The sequence below is a fragment of the Dipodomys ordii genome, unplaced genomic scaffold, assembly GCF_000151885.1.
Source record: "Dipodomys ordii isolate 6190 unplaced genomic scaffold, Dord_2.0 Scaffold126, whole genome shotgun sequence".
Lineage (NCBI taxonomy): Eukaryota > Metazoa > Chordata > Mammalia > Rodentia > Heteromyidae > Dipodomys > Dipodomys ordii.
In genome coordinates, this window is record NW_012267342.1 from 4,678,854 (window position 1) to 4,698,348 (window position 19,495).

At 34.2% G+C, this 19,495-nt stretch overlaps 1 protein-coding gene and 1 pseudogene across 1 annotated transcript in view; both read left to right on the forward strand.

Annotated features, from left to right (window-relative positions):
- Positions 1 to 19,495, forward strand: part of Lrp1b (low density lipoprotein receptor-related protein 1B) — a 1,500,426-nt gene that overhangs the window by 224,878 nt on the left and 1,256,053 nt on the right. The gene's annotated exons all lie outside the window — the stretch shown is intronic.
- On the forward strand, positions 2,064 to 2,799 carry LOC105996088 (annotated as a pseudogene).

Sequence of the window (19,495 nt, forward strand, 5' to 3'; positions counted from 1 at the left end):
TTTTTAATGTAAAAGCATTTAGTATGGAAATATTTATAAGATTAGGCCCTGACTGCTATCCCATTGAACTTTGGTCTACTAAGAACAATGAAGCCAAAAAGAATTGGAAAAGTAGAGATTCACCATATACACTAGGTTAAAAGACAATTGGAACGCAATTAGAACAAAAGAGAAAAATTTTAGCCATACCAACTGAGAGAAGGGTGAACAAACATACATAAGAACAGGAATATGTTACTAAATATGTTCCTACCTTATATTATCCTGAGAGGATCATGAAATTATAAATTATTTTCTAAATATCTTTTCCCATTTGACTTGATGGTATGTCTGAGAGTACCCTTGAACAACTATATATAAATGACATTATGAAAGCCAGCTTTCAAGTCTCAGTAATCAGCTGTATTAGAATCTAGCTTGACTTTTCGTGCAAAGGGTAAAAATTTACCCTATAGTATTTTACATTTTTACAAGATACCACTGTAGGGAGAAACACTGGAAACTATTCAGAGACCTATCAAGCTTCCTTAAGAAATTGAAAAATTGAAACTTGGTTTTAACTCAACCTCCATGGACCTCAGTTTTTAAATTGGAGTCCTTGGTGGATGATAGAGGTCATGGTAGCTGTGCTTAGGCTGTTTCAAGGTATTTGCTCTGCTTCAGTAAAGATTTCCTGGGAATTTGGTTTCTGGTCTGCATCATGAATAAGAATTGCTGATACTATGCAACACACACACACACACACACACACACACACACACACTTGAATGAAGTTCCTTTTGAAGATCTTGCAGAATAGTGCCAACTGTACTGTTTAAAGCTCATTACAAAAATATTTTAGAAGGGGTAAGTATAAAGGTTAAATGTACACCTATATGATGACATATGGTTTGAACATAACATTATTAGTAGTCTGAATATCACCTGGTTTCTGTTGCTTTTATAATCTGCTTCACAGGCCTACAAATTATAGCTTGCAAGGTGATTCACATACATTATTATTTTGAATCCAAACAAAGTGTATTATTAGATATGCAGAATGGGTGGATTTCATTTTTAATCTTCAAATTTTGGAAAGCATAGTACTGTAAATAGAATGATTTCATTCAGATTCATTAAAACAGGTAGATAAATTATAGGTAAAATTTAGAATTTGTTTTAAATTTGAGAACTATATGAAACACCACAATTCTGAAACTAATGATATTACATACTTTGTAAATCAAAATAAGGCTAAAGGTCCGAGAACTAGTAGCTTATTCCTGTAATCCTAAGTATTCAAAGGCTGACATAGGAGGATTATGTTTTGAAGTCAGCTTGGGCAAGAAACTCTGTGAGATTCTTATCTCCAAAAAAACACACAAATCTTGGCCACTATGGATAAATACACACCTTCAGATTAACCAGGAAGCTAGAGCAGCTAACCACTGCTCCATGTTCGTCTTTTTGGTGGTTGTTTAGAAAAGAGAGTTTCAAGGACTTTCCTCCTGGTTTGGTCATAAACCTAGCGCCACAAATCTCAGCCTTCTGTGTAGCTAGGATTACAGGTAGGAGTCACCAGCTTCTGGCTCAATCACATGCTTTTGAGTTGACTTGTTTGGTCAGTTAGCTAACTGTGTGTGTGTGTGTGTGTGTGTGTGTGTGTGTGTGTGTACTATTGAGTGGGAACTGAAGGTTACACACACTAGAAATATTAGAAAGGGAAGACTGATTTACAAGGGCATGAGAAAACTGTTCCCACAGAAGCAAACATTAATGAACACATTAAGAATTAGAGGAGCACAGAAAATGTTATCATCCAAGTTGCCCGGGTCAGAATGTAAGATGTTAATCCAGAGGATCACAACAGCCCAATATATATGTACATAGGACCATATAAAATGATGCTAATTGAAATGAACTCTGAGATATCGAGAGCTCCATAGTGCCTCGCTAGTGGCGGGCATGATAACAAACCCTGGGTGTCTGCACGCGTGTTCGGGTCGCCCCTGTGGGGGCTCCACGGTGGTGAGTGGGAGGTTCTGCGGGATTGGGTCCTGGCTGCTGTCTGGTTAGGTGACACAATGTCGCTTTTCCGGGGCCTGTGGGGCAAGATGAGGGTGCTGGGAAGATCTGAAGCGGAGCTGTGCACTGGCTGTGGGAGTCGCCTGTGTTCACCTTTCAGTTTTGTGTATTTTCCAAAATGGTTTTCATCCACCTTGAGTAGCTATCCAAAAAAAAAAACCCTATGACTTCTGAACCCAGATGTGAAAAATAAAGAACTAATTAGACAAATTGCAGAGGTCTGGAGAGGACTTCCTGAGTCAAAGAAAAAAATATATGAAGATGCTTATAAGGCAGACTGGAAAATATACAAAGAAGAAGTAAACAGAATTCAGGAACAGCTTACTCCAAGTCAGTTGCTGTCTTTGGAAAAAGAAATCATACAAAGACATTTGAAAAGGAAAGCATTAATAAAAAGAGAGAGTTAACATCTCTTGGAAAACCAAAAAAAAAAAAAAAACTGGTTCAGCATACAACATTTTTATAGCTGAAAAAGTTCCAGAAACCACAGAGTCATCATCTAAGGAAAAATTGAAGACTTTAAATGAAAAATGGAAAAATATGCCTCGTTTTCAAAAGCAGGTTTATTATCAACTTTCTAAGGATGATAAAATTCGTTATGAGAATGAAATGAAATCTTGGAAAGGACGGATGATAGAAGTTGAGAGAAGTGATCTTATACGTCAAAACAAGAAACTACAACCCAAAGCTGCTACTGAGAAGCTAAACCTCAAAGAAAATTGAGTTGTGTTCATGATGGTTGGGTACAAGAATCAAATTAGGTCTCAACACCTGACATTGTAACATCAGAATAGATAAAGTTGGTAAACATTTCATATTCAATTCCTTTTTTTTTTTTAGCCCATGGACTTCTGCCAGTTGAACATATTTTATATTCATATTTGTAAAACAGATGAAGGTCGGTCATAAAAATTTTTGTGTTCATAAAAACCACAGAGGGTCAAAATCTTTCATGCAAATTTAGCAGGGAATCATTTTACCATTGATAAAGGTGAATCAGACAGTGAAGTTTTTTTTCTTTTTTTTATACTAGACGCTGATGGATATTCTTCTTGCCTCCCTATGGAGGCAGGGACTTGTTTTCAAACTTTTCAATACTGTGGAAGCCACAGTGTTCTCTTGATATAATTGTGCCGTTAAAAAATGCAGCCAGAACTAATATCTGGGTAAATTCTAATTCCTAGGTATAATTAGTACATATTCAGAGTTGATAGCCATACATGCAAGTACTAGTTAGTTTCAGTAACAATCTTTTATAAAAGGGACTGAGAGATTTATAAACCATTTTCTCATTATCTTTTTCTTTTACTAAAGTGAAAACAAATTATGTACTAAATCTATGCATATTTTATATAGCATAAAATAAACAACCTAATATTTCAAAAAAGGTATCAAAACTAAAAGGTGGTTTGTGTTTTGTTTTTGTTCCTGTTTTAATGTATTATATGAAGTTCTTTCTTTTTTCTTTCATTTTTCCCTTTGGATTATTTCTTTTTGTCACTGATTTCCATCCCTTGTCTGGGTATGGAAATATACATATGTGTGTGTGTGTGTGTGTGTGTGTATGGAGAAGGGAAGACAAATTACAAAGTAGCAAGACAAAGGACAAAGAGTAAACCAATGCAACAATGATACTCACAAGACACTATGTTGGAAACAAACCTTTCAAATTGATGGTGGAACCTGGGGAGAAGGGAAAGAAAGTAGGAGAAAATGAGGAGGGAATAAAAATGTTCAACAAGAAATGTACACTCTATCTTGCTTAAGTAATGGTAACCCTCTGTACCTCATCCTTACAATAAAATGAAATAAGATAAAAAAGAAGGGGTAAAAGAAGAATGTTAGCAGAAATTTGGAGAAAGAATTTGGAGATCTCACTTGGCACGTGAGTTAGAGGGAGGTCAGGAAGTCAGATTTCATGTAGTTTTACTTAGTTTTTCTTTGGCTGGGATTGTGACTCAGTGGTAGAGTGCTTGCCTAATCAAGCAGAAAGCCCTTGGTTCTATTCATCAGCACCACACAGAAAGAAAAAGCTGGAAATGTCACTGTGGCTCAAGTGGTAGAGCATAGCCTTGATCAAAAGATGCTCAGGGACAGTAAACAGGCCCTGAATTCAAGCCTCACTACTGGCCAAAAAAAGAAAAGAAAAAAGAAAAAAAAAGAGTCTCCAAAAATACTTTCCATTTCATGTTATTTGAAACAAAATCAAGAAAATAATTGAACTGTTTTGAGGTTTTCTTGACAGTCTCATTTTAAATGTGACACATGGCTTACAAAAAGCTACAATGAAATTCATCTTTAGGTAGTAAATATCTGTAATATTTGTCTTCAGATCAGATTATTCATAGTGTAAAATAGAAATGTTAGAAAACATCTTCAGAGTGACCATTTGATTTTAATAGTTGGCAAGCTCTATCCCTACTAACCCTAAAATAAAGGTTTAAATAAGAATGCAATTAAAATAAAATTGAATATTAAAGTCCAAAACCTCCTGTTGTGGCCATGGGCTAGGTTTTATTTCTCAGAAGGGAGCTTTTGGATCTGAACCTCATGAAATCAGCTTGATCAAAATTTCCCAATAGGGAAATCCCTTTCTGAGTCAAAGCAAGCTTTAGATGTGAAATGAAATAGATAATCAAAATGTAGAAAGGAGAGAAAAAAAGCCAAACAGAGAAATGGGATTTTCTTTTTCATGAGTACTACATCCAAGGCTGCCTTTTTTCAATATCCCAGACCAATTTGGTAGTAACACGGCAGCTATGAACAAAAGTGATATGACTGCTTGAGTTGCTGATTGCAAAGTGACAAAACGTAGCCCTCTGCAGAGCTGGTCTTTGGAAATAGTGACTTTCCAAAATTAGAGCACTTGATGGGAGATTCAGACAGAAAGGGGTGAAAATTGAGCAAAATAAAAGCAAGTCCATTTTTTAGGGACTTGGTTTCCCTTTGTACTTGAGAGTGCCACTGACAGAAGAGCTCTTTCTAGTGTGCCTATCATGTTTGATGTTGTCTGATGAGCTGTTTTTTAGTTGAATTGCTACTCCTAGATTTGCTACTACTTTTCACTCTCTGGGTTTCATGGTATCAAGGCTTCTTAAAAGAAATTAGGTTGTAAAGCTTTTTCTGTCTTCTATACATCCCTGTATGGTGTCTCATTTCATCTTTTCTTTCAATCAACCACCTTTAATTTAAGCTCCCTATGCATTTTTTGGTTTACAGTACTACTCTAACTTTATAAAGTTTATAAGTTAGAGATTTATTTCTCTTTCTCTCTATATATGTTTTGTATATAGGTATATATTATGCATATATTATAGTATCTGTATTGTTGATTTTTTTGGAAACAGCTCTAGAACCAAGCTATCTGTGGAAAGAATAGATATGATATAATCATTTATGTCCTTTAAGAAGTTGAATGTGTAGATGTTGAAATAAGGAAAGAGTTAAAACACTCTTAAAACTACTAGGCTTGGGCTGGGAAGGTGGCTCAGTGGTAGAGTGCTTGCCTTGCATGCATGAGGCCCTGGGTTCAGTTCCTCAGTGCCACATAAGCAGAAAAAAGCTGGAAGTGGTGCTGTGGCTCAAGTGGTAGGGTGCTAGCTTTGAACTGGAGAGCTGGGGGACAACGCCCACACCTAGAGTCCAGGCCCCACAACAGACAAAAAACCAAAAAACAAACAATTAGGCTTTAAAGATGTAATTGCAATAACCAAACCCTAAAATAGTCAAGCCATGTGAATATTCTAAATATACTCTGACATTTGAGTTCCAAAGGTAATGGTTAATGTGAACACAATACATAAAAATCTTTTATTTTTTTTATATTCATGTGTTTTAGACTGTGCAGTATATCTTGCTTTTTTGGGGTGGGTGGGGCAGAATACTGTTACCTGATGACACTGTTGACTTATTTATCATGTCTTTAAAGCCTAAAAGCATACAAAACACAACACAAATACAAATTTTGAAACTAAAAGCCCAGGAAAACATGGTTCCTGCTGCTAGGCTTGATATGTTTCTTTGAGAGTTCATAATATAAATTTGATATGATATATCTGTACCACTTGTAAAATAACTACATAGGTATCTTAGAAGAAGTGCAAATAAATGATGGTGGCATTCAGAAGAGTAAAGCTCATACTCTAATGAAAGCTCAAGGAAACTTCATAAAAATATTTGAGTCTGAGATTTTACAGACATATTTTGGGAATCTAAACCCTTCCAGCACAAGAGCAAGAAATTGAAGCTAAAGCGTACAACTGGAAAAACATATAAAATCCATTCACCCAAATTTCAAGCAGTATACCTGACATAAGTTTAGAATCCAAATGGAACATAAAGAGGTGGTGATGTCCAGCAAGGCAGGTTGAACTTTTTGTCAGGGAGAACAGTTTCTTTCCACTGGAAATGTAATGAAGTGTCCTGGGAAGAAATGAATTAGCTATTTTGAGGTTGCAAGTATTAGTCACTTGAGTTCTCTTAAAAGTTATAAAAGAAATAGATGAGTGAGAACTACATTGTGCTTGATTATATTTGAAACGGGAATTTTGGAACTAGAACAATGATATTAGCAAAGGTAAAAGAAAGACCCAGGAAATAAAGATTGCGTGTAGATCTCATCTTGTATGGGTATATGTACCTGACAATGAGCAAAAGCTATAGTTGAATCATGTTTGTTCAATTGAAGTTTGTAGACTTGTCATACAGGGGTTTGAACAGATACATCTCTGTATGTTTATGAATAATCACATCTACCAAACTTTAATAATAACAAATTTAAATAATTTATCTTTGTGAAAATTCCCCTTTAGCTTGCTTCCACTTTGGAAAACCTCCATTAAGCTCACTTTCAAATATTCACTTAATGTGTTTTTTTAATATCTTCTCTTACTGTATTTTAAGAATCACATCTTAAAAATCTATCTATTGGTGCCCAGTCAATTAGTTCTGTGTGTTCACATTGAGAGAAGATCTACCCCACTCAGTTCACTGATCTGCATACAGTTTCATCTGGAAACAACCTCACAGATAGTAAGATTCTAAGAGATTTTTAAAAAGCAGAAAATAAAATTCTTCCTGCTACTCTGCTCCCACTCTCTTTTATTCGCTGTCTCTCTTCTTCCTTTCCTCCCTTCCTTCATTCCTCTCTTTGACGTAGGGATATCCTTTTTCTCTTTCTGTTGTATATCAGAATTTACAGCATCAGTAGACCTGATTCTGAAGCTTTCAAACTTGGTCTGAGCCATATTATACTTTTCTCTCAAGGCCCCCGGATGGAAAAAGTCTGCCATAGAATTCCCTAACATAATAACTATGTGAACCAATTCCCCTAAAAATCTTCTTTCACACATAAACAATCAAATATATGATAGATCAATTACCTATTGGGTCTGTATTTCTGAAGAACTTTAAGCAATATAGTCACCGTAAACCATTTCTAGTTTTAACATTTGTTCAACTCAGCCTTCTCTTTGAATCATCTTTCTTAGCCTAGATCATTAATAACTAAGAACTGTGGATTCCCAAACACAATTTTTCTTCTATATTGTGGAAAAATCAGCTGTGTTCCTTCAAAATTCATAGTAGTTTTACCACCAGTTGCAACCACCATAACCCACCATCCAATGAACTAATACACTTTGTTTTCTAGTGTGCATGCTGTATTAGTCATTCTGTCCCATAGCATATCTCAATTTTAGGTTTGTGAAAAAGCCCTATAGATGAATAATTTTTAAATGCCTATGTGACAGATACTGTACTAAGCAATGAAAATGCAATAGCAAAGCATACCTGTTCTCATTGAGTATATATAATTCATCAGAAAGTTGCATATGATTCCATTCATTTACTCAGGTGGCATACATTTCTTAAAGGACAGTCACTAAGTTGGGCTATGGGTACATAAATAACAAATAATATACTCTATCTGCTCTCAAAGAACCTGCAACCTAAAGAAAAATCACATTTTGCATTAAGTTTGCCTTTTCATATACTATTGTATTGGTTGAACATTTTATTTTATGTGCTGTGTATTTCAGTCTCTTAAGTGAGAGGAAGTTGTGATCCTAGAAAGGAACTTAAAATCTTCTTTAACTGATAAAATTGTTAATAAGTCTTTTAAAATATAAAATGCAATTGAATTCATCAAAATTAATTTGGACCGTGTGGTTATGTTTAATTTGACTTAGGTATGCATATGAGATTATTGTTGAATATGAATATCATTGTAGAAGAAAACATCATTTTAAATATGTGGTCTCATAAATTGGTCTGTCCAAATTTATTATACTTTGAAGGTCTGATCAGATTAATTGTATTTGAAGTGTTATGGAAAACTGTTAAGTTAAAATAATCTACATACTGATGTATCATCCATAAATACTGACATTTTTATCAAGTAAGCTTATTTCAAAAATTTCATCCAGTTTCTTATTAATTCTTATACCAACTCTAAGTACTTTTCCATTCTTTTTTTTTTCTTGGCTTAGTACAATGTTATCTTTAAATTCTAGGGCAGTTTTTTTAAGTTTTAATGTAATTAATTAATTTTATTTATTTTATTAGATTACATTATTTATACAGAGGGGAAATAATTTGGTACTAGAGCTTGAACTCACTACCTGGCTGCTGTCCATTAGTTTTTGTTTTTGTTTTCAATTGTTGTTTTAGAGGTGATATACAACAAGATTAACTTTACATATAACAGGTGATATGTACATTTCATTCATTTTGCTTAATATCATCTGTTCTCTTTTTCTCCAGTTCTCCTTTTTTTTCATTTTCCCTCCTTTTTTCCCCATTTTTAACATTTTCCCCATGTTTCCATTCTTAACAATAGAAAGATTATATCTTTCCTATAAAATATTATTTATTTATTGAATAAAATCAAGTTTGCATTATTTTCCCTTTGGAAAAATTGTGAGAACACAAATACACAGGGGAGGAGTTGGAATATTGATAGTAGGATTGGTATTTATATAATCTAAAAGAACGTTGCAATAGCTCCCTATGACATTTGTTTATCTGTGACCTAGGAAGTAGTAAAAGGATGATCACTTTTTTTTTTTTTATTGTCAGTGGTGGGGCTTGAAAGCTCAAGGCGGTGCTCTACCGCTTGAGCCACAGCGCTACTTCCGGTTTTCTAGTGGTTTATTGGAGATAAGAGTCTCACGGACATTCCTGCCCAGGATGGCTTTGAATCGCGATCCCAGATCTCAGCCTCTTGAGTAGCTAGTATTACAGGCATGAAACACCGGTGCCAGGCTAGGATGATCACTTCTATATGTGAAAACAATAAACCTTATTCTGCCCTGGCCTCCTAATAGTCATCCTTTTAGAAATATAGAAGCACAATTAGATAAAAAAAATAATTAATATGGTCTCATAAATGCTATAACGGCATATAAACTTTGTTTTTATTTTCTGATCTCCATTCCAGTAAATACAAATCCTCCATAGATATCTTCAGTCATTGCTTGAATTATAATTTATCATCTATAAGCCTAACTAATGGGCTCTTCCAAGTGGATTCATATAAATTTTGATTAATGTTTTGTGATTAGGAAAATCAAATTAATTGTCATGCATACCATAAAATACTGATGTTCCGCAGACATGAGCTATGGAAGGCTTTTAAATAACACATTTTCTTGAATTTGAAGCCTATTCAATGCTTGCAATAGCAGCAGGAACCTGTGACTTCTGTCTATCCATATGGCCTCTAAGTAGCAGATGCTTAGAAAGGCTGACGAAAGGTGTGAGTCATATTATCTGCAGAATTTCCCTAATTTTTTCTCAGTCTGTCAAAACATTCCATAAAAGAATGTTAGTTTATTGCTAACAAAATAAAACTCTGCATTTCAAGAGTCTGTCATGCTTTTCTGCTTAGTATGGTATCTCTTTTCTGCCAAAGGTGGTTAACACCTAAGTTATAAAGTTGATAGGGTGTTACCTCCTTGTGTATAAATATCAAAGATATGAGGGTGCTTGAAAAATAATCTAGAAGCCAGAATTTGGAGAAGTATTTTACATTGTAATAAAATTAAAGTGACTCTGAAATGATTGTGATTAACAAGTATAGTTTTCAGTATGATCCAATGAATACAGGTGTTTATTTACAGTAGATGCTCTATGAAGTCATTTAAAAAGACTAATATTGATAATCATTAGTGGTATAGGATTTAATCATTTAAATAATAGATAAATATATTTTCTATGCTGAATTTCTAACTTACATATGTATATACTGTTTGTAATACTACTGTATACCTTCCATAACAAGAATTAAAATATTATTTAACAAAAGTCAAAATTTAAAAATATTCTGTATTAAAAGGTAAGTAAAGATAATTTCCATTTTATGCATAAATCATTAGTTTATGATGAAGAGATTACTTTACCTTTCAATTATTTTACCTGTAAATATTGGTAGTCCTTTCTAGAGAAACATTCTACTCTTTCAGTCTTGCTTTTAGCCTTTACAAAGTTCCCTTGGACATAAAGAGACTAAAAATTCCATAAGTGATATAAATAATATATTTAAAGCTAAAACTATTTTTGAAAATATGATCACACTATTAAATTTTGTTAATGTTTTAGATTATGAACTGCAAGTATTATAAGGAGATAGAAAACAAAGGTTAATTATAGGGCTGAAAAGGTGGCTCGGTGCTAGAGTGCTTGCCTTGCATGCATGAGGCCCTGGGTTTGATTCCATGGCACCACATCAGCAGGAAAAGCCAAAAGTAGTGCTGTGGCTCAAGTGGTAGAGCACTAGCCTTGAGCTGAAGAGCTAGGGACAGCATCAGAGTTCAGGCCCTACAACTGATCAAAAACAAAACAAAAAAAATAACAAAAAAAAGCGTAATTACACAATTTACTTTTTTTTTTCTTCTGGTTTGCATCCACTTAAGATGAGGTAGCTTTTATTAAGAGCTTCCAATCAAGACATTACTTGAACTTTGTATCTGATCCATGTAACCAAATGACAATCTTTATAAATTGAAAAAATGACTTTTTTCCCTTGTGTCATTTTTTGTAATTCAAATTTGAAAATTGGTTACTTCTTAATCATGTCTCTGCATTCTTTCACACTCAGAAATCTCTGTTTGCCTTAACACTATCAGAAATAAATATAATTAATTTTTTTCTGACTAGTACTTTCAAGTGATCATTAAACAACCAAGGTAGCCTGAGGGTTCAATACTGCACATACAAAAATGTATATATTTTAAGCTTTTTATTTAGTCATGTTTCTTTACTAATCAGTTTACTCCTTCTGTAGAATCACTAGGCTTGCCTTTGCTTTCATCTCATTCATTTCTACTATAGATTACTATTTTATTTCCATTTGTAAGAAACCTGTAAATATTTCTCAAGAAAAATATTTCAGAATATCACTTTTGGGACACAAATAAATGGGTAATGGAGTAAATGTATTTCTTATAAAAACAGTTTAATTTACATACAAAAAACACAACACACACACACATAAATGTCAGAACAATGATATGAAACTTTCCCTTGGTAGGAATACACTAAAAGCTGTTTAACTTTTTCTAATTTGGATTTCTTCTGTGCTTTTAATTATTTTTATAGAATTATGAGTGAAAATTTTCTATCCCTCCAAAATTATGACTAATATAATTTATAGTGATACTGTTATCTAGTCCTGTTAGGTGTTCTCTAGATTTTTACTTGCCCTACAACTTAATTTTCATTTTTTCACATTTTGAAAGATGATAACTCCAGAAAACTTGTCATGAATTGACTTTATATTATTGTTACATAATAATAACACTCTAATTATAACAGTAAAGCAGACAGTTTTATGATAATTAAATAATTTTCTCTTATTATATAGTTTGAAAATAAACTCTGGCCCATGATATAAAATACTTGATTTAATACAATTATAAACACCAAGAATTCTGATATTTTTTTCAAATTATGTAAGTATAGTATAGTTTAACTTGTTTCTAATTATTTTTAATTAAGTTTTTTATTGTGAAAATACTGTACAGAGGGTTTACAATTACATGAGCAAGGTAATGAGTACATTTCTTAATCAGCATTGTTGCTTCCTCCTTTGTTTTCCCCTACCATCCCTCCTCTCCAGCTCCAGAGCCCCCACCTATATTGTAAAGTTCGTTTTTCAACATAGCGTCTTGAATATCTCATTGTTGCATTGCGTCAATCTGTATCCCTATTTAAACAATTTGTATTTTTCCCTTCCCCTCCCCAAATTATACCAACATCAAATACGGTGAAAACAGGGGTTATACCGTGGGGGAGGGACATACAAAGCAATGAAAAAAATCACATGGTACCTTACAAATACATTAGAACAATAGCAAGGAAGAAAAAGAAACACTTGTGTTCCTATCTTGGGTTTCATTTCACTTAACATCATCTTATCTGAACCTTTCTGCTTTTTCCAGACATATACTAGTTATTGCAAATAAGGGAAACCATGGGACCTATGTTTCTTTGGCCCTGGCTTTTTCACTTAATATAATTTTTTCCAGGTCTTTCCATTTCATAACAAATGGAGCAATGTCATTCTTTCTGATGGAGGCATATATTTGAGTAAAACTTGCAACATGACAAACGGACTCTAAGATAAATAATTTCAAAAGGCATAATTTAAATATTCTTTTTTCATACATATGTCTATGTCTATGTACATGTGCATGCATATGTGTATACAGAAGCATACTTACCTGCATCCTACTTTGGTCTCAATGTTTATGTTTCCACAAATACATGTGTTGAATTCTAATGACCAGAAACATGACATTAAGTCAGCCAATAGCTGGCACTTGATTAGGTCATAGAGTACAGTTTTAATGAACAAGATTATTGCCCTTAAGAAAATGAACCCAGAGAGATAGCTATCTTCTTCCATCATGTGAAATTACACTGAAAACTATATGTATAGATAAACTAATAGCAGGTCTTCATCTTCCATCAGATCTGCTGGTACATTGCTAAGCATTTCATGGAATGTTCTTATGCATTCTGAAAAGAATGCATTACAAAACACTAGTCCTTATCCCCTGAAAGCTTAAAAGTTAGAGGCAACAAAGTCATATAATCTGATGAGTGTAAAACAATGGAATAAGTGTGTGGTGTAACATTGAAGGAGCTCCAGATTTAATGTTAATGAGGAAAGAAAAAGGTAGAGGTCAAGTTGAGTGGCAAGGGACCCGACAGGCTTTCAGGAAGAAGTTCTAAGATGATTCAACTTTTTCTAGGATGATTCAGTTTGAAAGTGAGACTTTCTGAAGTCTATCTAAATGCTAGAAAATTAGATCACTAGATGATTCTGGATTATGTACTTATGTTTAACCATCTCTTTTCTTTTAATACTGAGACTGGTGGAGAGCTGACTAAGTGATACTTAGAGCAATACTAAACAAATATGTAAATATGTCTAAACAAATAGTTCCACAGAGAAGTTACCAAAAATATTTGACATTTTTATGGGCTTAGTCATTTTCATCAAGCCATAGTTTGTATTTATATGTAACACCTATAAACATTTATATAATATGAAATAAAAACTAAATGTAAGTCTGTCTACTTAATTTTCCTCATGTCAACCATGAGGAAACACATGCACACACACACACACACGCACACACACACACACACGCACAGACATATACTCAAATAGGCAAACACACATTGCTCTAGAAGTTTCTTTCAATGATCTTGAAAGGTTTTCCCTGAGAAAGTTTTCAACTAAATATAATGATATCAAATGGACGCTATTAATTACAACTATTAGATGAGAAGTGTAACACAAAACATATGTACTCCTTTAACATAACATTATTAATGGAAGTTTTACATAGTCATGTCACCACTTGACCTACCTCACAGACTCAAAATTAGAAAAAAAAAACCAAGTCTTTGATACAATTTAAGTGAACCAGGTATGTGACACAAACATATAATCCTAGATATATATGAGGCAGTAGATAGGAGAATCTCAGTTTAAGGACAGCCCAGAAAAACAAAACAAAACAAAACAAAACAACTTTGAGACTATTTGAAAAATAACTCAAAAAAGCAAAAATGAACCCATATGATAAAGTGCCCACTTACTAAAGATGAGGCACTGGGTTCATTCAAACTCTAGTATTGCAAACAACAATACCCTTTTTTTAAAGGTATTATTTTAAGATATTTCAGTCTATCCTGAGTTCTGGATGGATGTTGCTTTTAGGGGTTGTGGGGAAACTTAAGAATGAAGACTGGCATAATCTTCATTTCTTCAATGGTCAGAAGCATCAGTAGTTATAACAGACATACTTCTTAGCACTGACTCAGGTTAATCTTCTAATCATTTTAGCTTCAGAGCATCACTGGGAAATGATAAATAACACAATTATGAATAGAAAGAGGGTGTTGGTAGCTGGGAATCAGGCCATAGACTATTTACTAAGGTTTGGGTTTCACACATAGCCAAAGAGGTAAGTGAAGAGAAAATAGACATGGAACCCAGGACCCAGAACCTAAGTAATATTTAGCTGGTATCCTTCACTGATAAGCTGTGTCAGAGCAGCATGAGTAGGTGCTCTCATGTGCCAATGATTTTACATCAGCCACCCAACATATCTCAGAGCAGCAGGAGGGAAGAAGAGAATATCTCCTCTGATTGAAGCCACTAGGGGATTGAAAGAAGAAGAGAACAGATGCTCAAATTGGAAAGAGAGAGGGATCATGGGTTGAAATCCCTGCTCTTTATGGAGAAAGAATTCTCTGATGAGTAGAAGTAACTGGGGCCTTCCTTTGCTCCTTTATAGCTCATCTTAGCAATGATAGCCTTTCTTGACTATAAAAAACATTTGAGGCTTAATTCAGAATGACATTCCCATTTAGACCATAAATGTTTGAAGCTTAAACTTGAAATCAAACTCGTCGCTGTCTCTCTGCAACATGAGCAACCCCTAGGGCACTCTAAGTATTTTTATATGTATAAATTGCTTTTGCTGTACAAAAAGCTTGCTTTTTTTAATACAGCGTTTGTGTCACAAAAGAAGAGGCAAAGTATGAAAAGGGTGGTAATGCTGACACATCTTTAAATTCAGCTTGTGTCAAGCAAACAAAATTTAGTTCACAAGTCTCTTGTATCTCTTAAAAAACAAGTGGGGGCAGGAAGAAAACTCATTATGCCAGTGGAAAGTGATTTATAATGAAACCATCACAATAATTGTTTGTTTTAGTCTAGGAAGGAATGGAACAATCTTGCTTGGGTGGATTCAACTAAAATTTGCCCTATTTTTTTTTCTACATTTGCAAACAGGATATGTGGCTGTGGGTAAACTGCCAATATTCCAAACCAGACATTTCCTAGAAACAAAACTAACATGAAAAATGGAAATACCTTTTAAGGTCATGTCTGCACAATTTAGTCACTTTAAATCAAATTTCAAAGAATATCATTTGTTGGATAATACTGTTTGACTTTGACTAACTTTATTACTTTTTTTCCAGATATGCAACTCAAGTTTTCCAGACATGACCTAACTTGTCCACTTACTCAGAGATAAATATAGTAGTATCTTTTCTACATTATAAAAGTAGCTACATTTGGGGGGGGGCTGGGAAAATGGCTCAGTGTTAGAGCGCTTGCCTTGCATGCATGAAGCCCTGGGTTCGATTCCTCAGCACCACATAAGCAGAAAAAAAAAAAAAAGAAGTGGTGCTGTGGCTCAAGTGGTAGAGCGCTAGCCCAGAGCTGAAGAGCAGAGGGACAGTGCCCAGGCTCAGAGTTCAGGCCCCACAACCAAAAAAAAAAAAAAAAAAAAAAGCTACATATCATCTCTCAGAACTGAACCAGGTGGCAGAATCACCTCTCTTGACAAAGCTGAGAAACACAATTTTGGCAGTTATACTGAATACTTAAAACCCAAGTTCATGCAATAAAGGGGATATAATTTTCTTTTAGGAGTCTTCATTAAGAATCTGAAATCTGGGCCAAGGGCCGGTGGCTCACGTCTGTAATACTAGCTATTCATGAGGCTGAGATCTGAGGATAGTGATTCAGAGACAGTCTGGGCAGGAAAGTCCGAGACACTCCAATAAATCACTCAGAAAACCGGAAGTAGCACTGTGGCTCAAGTGATAGAGCACTAGCCTTGAGCTGAAGAGCTCAGGGACGGTGTCCAGACCCTGACTTCAAGCCCCATGACTGATCAAAAAAAAAAAAAAAAAAGAATCCCAAATCTGATTTTTCTGATGATTTTAAGTAACCTAGTTGTTGCAGTACTACTAGCATGGAATTTGACAGGAAATAAAGAGCCCACAGAAAAACATAAATGGTACAGACTGTGCTAACTTAGTAAAGGTAAACAGATCTACAAAATTCGATGATATTGACTTTTAATAATTTATATTTCTACTCAAATCCATTATGGAAATGTAAAGTCCAGCAACTTGGTGAGTTTTCAGAAAAGAGAGTTATTATTTCTTTCAATCCAGGAGCATGGAAGATCTTCCCATTTCTTTAAAGCTTCCTTAATTTCCTTTTACATATTTCTCAAGTTTTCATTGTAGAGATGCTTTCATATGCTTTGATAAGTTAATTTGTGGGTAAGGCTAAGGACTTAAAGAGAGACTTCTTAGAAGAAGAAGTAAAAAGGGCCATAAACAAAGAAACTATGCTCTATATCATGGGCCATAAATAAAATACAAATCAAAACAACAGTGAGATTCTACCTCACTCCAGTTAGAATGGCTATTACCAAGAAAATAAACAATAACAAATGCTGGAGAGGTTGAGGCCAAAAGGGAACTCTATTACACTGTAGGAGAGAAAATAAGCTTGATCAACCACTCTGGAAAACAGTTTGGAAGTTTCTCAATAAACTAAACACAGAACTGTCCTATGATCCCACAATTCCAACCAAGGCATCTGTCCAATAGAACACAAACAAGGCTACACTATAGTAAAATCACCAGCACAACCATGTTCATTGCAGTACTATTCACCATAGCAAAAATGTGGAATAAGATCAGATGCCTCTTAATGGAATATATGTATATATTTATATATATACATATATATAGAGACAGACAGACAGAGTTATATAGAGTTAAATAAAACATTTATATAGATACATATTGCAAATTTACTCAGCTATCAGGAAGAATGATATTGCACCATTCATAAGGAAATGGAAATACATGGAAATAATTATATTATATAAAGTAAGCCAGACACAGAAAAACAAGGAATGCATGCTTTCTTTCATTAGCAATAGACAGAATATGCCCATAAATCTGTAAGTAAGCATGCTAAGTGGTATACAACCATTCCAAATGAGTTAGCTGAATTATAATAGATATGTTAGAGAGTTTAAATATTACAATTTTGGAAAGACTAATCAAAGCCCACCAAAACCAAACCAAGAAATGTCTGCTTGCAGGGGAGGAGGGCAAAGGAACTGAGATAGATAATGAAGCAGAAGGACAGGGAATGAAGTGAAGAATTCATTTTATATATCACAAAATTGTACAAATGTAAATGACAGTAGGTGGCAAAGAGGGGTGAAGTGTGACACAATTGAAAGTGCATTGGATTCACATACTGCAAATAACACTACGCTTAGACAATTAATGATTATTAAATAGTGAGACAAGTTTTCTTTTTTTATTTTATGTATCTATTTTTCTTGTCGGTTGTAGGGCTTGAACTCTGGGCCTGGGTGTTGTCCCTGAGCTCTACAGCTCAATGTTAGTACTCTACCACTTGAGCCACAGTGTCACTTCCAGTTTTCTGGTAGTTTATTGAACATAAGAGTTTCACAGTCTCTCCTGCCCAGGCTGGCTTTGAACTGCTATCCTCAGATCTTAGCCTCCTGAAATCTGAGCTAGGATTACAGGTGTGAGCCACTGGCACCAGGCAGACAATTTCTTAATATGGCTACTGTAGTCTAAGTATATGATGACATTTTTTTTCAGGGGTGCCTAAGGTAGCAATTCAGTTCTCCACATGAGCCTATTGTTCCTTCTATTTTTTTCTTTGCATTTGTTTGACCTTGAAAAATGATCACATAAAAATACAGTATGTGTCTATTTTCAGAAAAAAATAGATGTATTATTAATGGTTTAGTACTTTACTACATATATCATTAGTATATTAAATAATAAGGCTTTCATTGTTCAATTTTTATTTCATATCTATATTGTAGCAAGAGAAGTACCAGCTCACATTATGAAACTACTGGTACAGTGTCATTTCCATGCACCAAATATTGAGAGTCAAAATTCAGATGAAGGGATTGAAGTTTACAGTGGGAACCTGGATTAAAGACAATATAATCTATTCCCTTTAAACCTGTTTCTGGGGAAGTAATAAAATAATCTTTAATCATGTCATTTAGTAGTTAGCATTACAGTACAAATTATCTTATGCAGATTTCTGTTTACAATTCTATTCTCCACTTTTATTTGGTGACTGAATCACTGTAATTAAAAAGACAAAGGACAGTGACATGGTGATAGTTCTCCCCTATTTGTTCTGTGATCTTGGAATAGAAATAGTATCACCAGTTATACCAGTTACACCATCTCCCAGTTTTTGTATCACACCTTATCAGAAATGACAAGGAGCCATCTGACTAATCTGTCTAGAAACCAACATAGAGCTTAACTTATTTTGAACTGAGAAGCCAGGTATCTGTGACTTTAGTTCTAGCTAGCTGGAAGACTGCAATAAGAAGAACAATGGCTTTAGACTGGCCTAGACAGAAAAATCTTGTGAGACTCCATAACAAGATAAAAATTGTTGGGGATGGTAGGCTGTGCATATCATGCCAGCTATAATTGTACAAGTAAATACATGTATCACTTGCCTATACAAATACCTTAAAAGTATCCAAAGCAAAAAGTGCTAGATGTATGATTCAATATAGCATCTGTCTGGCAAGTATGAGGTATGAGAAAATAACAAAAACAACAATTGCAAACATGGTTCTGCCATTAAGAATTATGTTTTTTTTGCCATCAACAACTATCAGATGTATGGGGAGACAAAGAAACACTGATACAGTTAAATCAAGTGAAAGTTACTTTTACATAAACTAATCAATATTAAACATGCCTTCTCTGCATTTATTGTTTACTTCCATTAGAAGGAGAACAGGTGAGAAAAAGAACCAACAGTATCTGGGAGGGTTTAACCAAAACACATTTTAACAATTTTCCTCCTGGAGGTATTGTAGACAAAATTCAGTGTTTGGAAAAGAATACATGTCTTAATAGAAAAAAGCTTATTTAATTCTTTATATAAAAAAAGAAAAGTATGACATGGGAAAAAGTGATTTAACCAATACCTCTATAGCTAAATCTTGTGGTATGTCCTATCTAACAAGTTAAATAAATTTACTTAAGAAAATATTAGAATTTAAAGGACCAATTT